The sequence below is a fragment of the Octodon degus genome, unplaced genomic scaffold, assembly GCF_000260255.1.
Source record: "Octodon degus isolate 3935 unplaced genomic scaffold, OctDeg1.0 scaffold00143, whole genome shotgun sequence".
NCBI classification, from domain to species: domain Eukaryota; kingdom Metazoa; phylum Chordata; class Mammalia; order Rodentia; family Octodontidae; genus Octodon; species Octodon degus.
In genome coordinates this window covers 523934-528929 of record NW_004524719.1, presented here as the reverse complement: position 1 = coordinate 528929, position 4996 = coordinate 523934, and positions in this window count along the sequence as shown.

Below are 4996 nucleotides of genomic sequence, written 5' to 3'. Positions count from 1 at the left end.
CCCTCCTCTCCTCTCCTCTCATCCTTTCTCCTCTATTTTGATTTCAATCATTTTAAGAAAGACTGTTAAATTACAGCTAAGATTTTCCTACCCACAAGGAAGTACTGAAGCTGCATGCCCTCTCTCGCTTCCCACAGGGACTCTGAAAGGCCAGGGAGGCCACTTCGACGTATCTCCTCCACAATCACTTCAGGTTCTCCTCCTAGCAGGTCTCCTGAGGGCACCGGTGCAGAAACGGCCTGGTCACAGCCCTGCTGAGGGAGAGCCAAGCCGCAGTGCAGACGGGCACGGGATCCCCTAAGCATCTGGAGAAACTCCTCAAAAAATGGCTCAAAAGGACCTTTGACTCTCCCTCTTGCAGAGCATCCTGGAATACACCTATTATAAAGAAGACAATTTTCTTCCATTGAGCTCCATTCCTTTGAGGTTCTTCCTCAGACCCACATTGCTTAAATTTCCAGTCATGAGCTAGTATCCCTGGAAGCCTGGACAAGATGGGCAGAGTTCAACTGTTCGTGAAAACTGCTGAAATTTTAACACACATTTTCAATGGTAAAGAAATTTCAGAATGACCACGTCAGAGGGAACAGGGAACATATTGTAAGTGGCTTTCCCTTTCCTAGAGTTGTCATTGTCAGCTATTGTTTGCTAGCTTTCCTTCCTATCCGTTAGGTGTACAAGAGACTTCTCTTCTTCCTGGAAAGGCCTCATGCAAATATGAAGAGGAACAGTCCCTTCGGAGTGGATTGTCAATGGAACGGAATCAAAGCTGTGAAGATGGAACCACTGCTAAAATTTGGAGAGATCATTTTCCTATAGAATAGTGCCCCCTGCCGGATGTTTCGCAAAGTATTCCACTTTTTTTAAAAAACAGGTATCTTGCTGTATTCAAACTTTGTCTCTTACCCACTGAATCCAGTTAATGCTGAATCAATTTAAATTCAACAAGATAGAAAGTGAAATTCAATAGACCTTTCCAGGGAATAAAAATGTTGAACTGAAGCACACAATCAAACTGATACTAGCATCATATGCCTTTAACACGCAAATGTAGCCTCTCTGTCTTTTTTTTTTTTTTTTTAATTAGTTTCCCATTTCAGGTTCTGAAGCAAAATCATTAATTTATGAGACCTATGTTTTCCAAGGACGTTTATAAATGTCTTAGTTTGATTGACTGATGACTCAAGACAAAAGCTGCTGGTTACAGCCCACAGCAGGAGCAATTCAGCCCCATGACAATTGTAAAGGCCAGTCAGTGCAGAGAGGAGTTGAAGCCAGTGCCTTTTCCCACAGAAATACTCATAAGGACCTGACAGGTGTTATTACTAACCTTTGGGATGTTCTCAGTGGGATACCATCGGATCTGCAGCTTGAGAGTTCACACAATATCAGCTGCAAACATCCTTCTGAAGGATCATAGGCCATGACGGCATGTGGGCTGTTCTGGCTTTCTCGTGTGGAGTCTCACAAGAAAATTAGAGGAGGCCTTTCCAGCCTGAGACCAAATAGAATCAACCCAGTGATCAAACCATTAGCCCACTTTCCTAGAAGAGATTCCTGAGTCCATCATCACTTTGAATCTGCACAACTAAAAGAAGATGCTTCTGATGCAAAAGCTGCCAAGGTGTGGCTGGCTTGGGACTCTGACAGAAACTTGGTGCATTCGCCTCATACTGAACAAAACATGTTGCATGGGTAGAATCCTCACCCACTCCTGGAAAACTGATAATATTAGGGTTTCGACTCCATTTTGGGTCTACTCTGGGAGCTTACCATTGCCAAGCCTTTGCTGGTTAAGGATTTGCTGTTGTAGTCCAGCCAGTAACTCTTAGCACAGCACTGCAGCTTGTCACTAAACTGTCATATTTTTGTCTCACTAGATCTTCTGCAGTCTGAAAATAATGCAGGATTTATCAAGCTGCACGCAATGATGGGACATTAATGAAGGTGTTTGCTGAATATGAGACGAACTCTACCATTTCACATTCTTGTGTCTCCTGGGGCACATATTTCATAGTAAAGCAGATTGATCAATGCATCTCTCTGTCCCCCTAAAGAAGGCCTCTCATACTTAAGGCTTTCTGAATAACAATGAAGATCAATACCGAGATCAAGGGATATCTTGAATATTTTTAAAATCAAGTGTTTCACCAGGCATGACTCTTTTTACCTCAAGGCAGTCTAGTATGTACATCCTCCACAAGTCAGATTAAACAAAAAGGGATTAGTGTGGTTAAACTAAATTCTGGAATCTCTGGATGATTTTTCCCACATTGTAAGAAAAGGGACCACCTGTTAGAATACAGGACTATTATGATGTTACTCTTAATCTTTCAGTTACAATGTCTCTCACATGACAAGGTAGAAGATTAAAGATGTACCTGTATATCTGAGGAAAAATTAGCTTGACCCATTACTTTGGACTCTGTATAAAAGATCTCAGTGTGACTATGAATGACTGTGCGAAAAGTGAAAGAATAGCTACTGGAATGGGACACATCATTTCTGAAAATGAGGAGAGAATAATAGCTCTGGAAGCCGGAAGACAAACATACTGTTCCCCAGGAGGAGCAAGGGAAAGATGGTATTCACTGTCTCCCTGCCAGCTGGATCCAGCACCATGGCAACACCACGTTGTGGAAAACAGCCACGTGCTCCACCACAGCTGAGACTGTCACCCTGTGCCCTGCTATGCTTATCACATTTGTCCATGTTCTAAGAGAACACAAACTACCCTCGCAAGGACCAGCAGCACATGGCTGTGCCTGGTGCCCTTTCAGAGGCAGCCACAGGATGCAGACCTTCCCGTGTTAAACACACAGACCAACCCAATGTGACCCCCTAAGGCCAGCATGGCTTTGGATTATGCTGGGTGAGGTATTAAGGTCTGCAGCTATTCTCCAACGCTGCCCGTGCAACTCAACCAAAGCTATATGTGGTTCAGACCAAGGCTGATAAACCCGGTCAGGGGTGGCCTCCTGCAGCTGCACGTGCATAAATGGAATGACGGAGTGCATAGCATGACTCAGCCACGGGGAATTTTCACTGAGCACGATCATTGTAACTGTTGTCCCCTATCATTACTATGACTATATCAAGGATAAGAAGGTGACCCTGAACTCTTTTCCTTGAGTTATAATAACTAAATGGATCTCAGGCTTTGTTTGTCTAAGACCCATAGTTACCTCTGAAACTCATGGTTGAGTGAAACCCAGAGGGGAAAGGAAACTGTGTCTGACGCCAGCGCTGTTCCTGGTAACCGCGGCGATGGGCTCAGCAGTTAAAGTCAATGCGAGACAAACTGTAGTAAAAGTCTGCGTGCTGCTCATGCATGCAAAGAGGAGATGTCATTGCACGCCCATATTGGTAACCAACAGGCACAACTATGCTTGTGTATGCTGTTTGTACATTTTTGTGTTTATTTGTATTTTCTAATACCAAATTTCATTGCATCTATTAGAAAACTTTAAGATATTTCTCCCTATATTGGTAAACCCTTTCACCTCAAATTTCAGGTACCAAAGAAGGCTTCTTTTAAGGTGATGAGTATGTTTTAGTCTTACTTGGAGCCCCCAGCTAATTATTTTATGTCCTGTACTTATGATTAATGAGCTCATTGGTTACCTCTCCCACCTATACTTCTATTTTGAGGAGTAAAATGAATTTGAACTCAATGTGACTAGCTTTCATTTCTGTATTATTAATTTTTATTTAGTACCTTATTAGAGATTTAAATTTTATTAATGACTTTGTTTTCCTAGCATGTAATACACCTTGTGAGAATTTTCAAAGGCCAAAAAATTGAATCTATCTAAAAGTAGTAATGCTAGCTATTATGTGTTTGCATCATTGATAGTATCTTCTTATTTTTAATTTATATTGGGATTTTTTTTCTTTTGCATCTTCAATCTCAGTAAAGAAATCCATGCTTCCAAGTTTGTCCTCTCATTTTTGGAATACGCATTCACATTCACATGATTTTTTTTTTTTTTTTTTTTACCAGGGATTGAACTCAGGTCCTTGTGCTTGCCAGGGAAGCGCTTATTCCATTGAACCATCTCCCTGGTCCCACATGTTTTTAACAATGAGAAAAAAGTTTCTTGAAAAATTGTTATCTTTTAAAGTATATTCTTTTTCTTCAGGTTGAATCCTGACTCCGTTGTAACTTCCTTTATCACAGCACATGTTTTGAATTTATTTCTCATTGTAGGATGAAAGGGGACCACTTCCAACACGGCACTTGGGCCTGAACACTATGTGAGGAGTCTTGTTGAAGACAGAAAGGCTACCCACCTACTCAGATTTCAGGCTTGAACCACTCTTTCGGGGAAAACTTTGGTGATTCTTTCAAATGGGGTGATACGTTTCTAGCGTGGTTCTGCGATGCAGCTCACGTGGGTTCAGAAAGACTTTGTGACTCTTCGCTGTGATCGTCTGACCACGTTCGTTCCGTGCGGGATTCTTTCTAGGACAAGACCTGCGCTTACTTAGGTCAACACTCCGTGCGCTGTATCTGCGGACAGAAGCTCCTATACGTAGATGGAGGATTACCAGGTGGGATGACCGCTCAGAGGGGCAGGGCGAGCCTAACAGGACTGCAAACTGGAAAGGCAGAGGCTCCAGCAGGTGCTGAGTCGGCAACGCGGACCTCGGGAGGAGAGGGATCAAGGATGCAATGCCACGCTGAGACTAGGGCTTGGGAGCTCCGTGGAGCTCCGGCGGCATGAGTCGCTCTGAAGGACTCGGGAAAGGCATGCGGCAGGCGCAGGAAGAGCCGCGGGAAAGGACAGGCTGAGAGTCGAGGCCACGAGAGGGCAGCCCCCGCTGGGGGTCGCAGGCTCCACGCCAATCTTCTCCAAAGCACCCCTCGCGCCCTCGCTGAACTGTGCCTTGCCCGTCGGCCTGCAGTTTCCTAATTATGCTAAATTCGGAGCCAGAAGCACATTTAAGAGTCAGGATCTCTTGCTTTCCTTCACCAGCCCCTTCTTCTTGAACA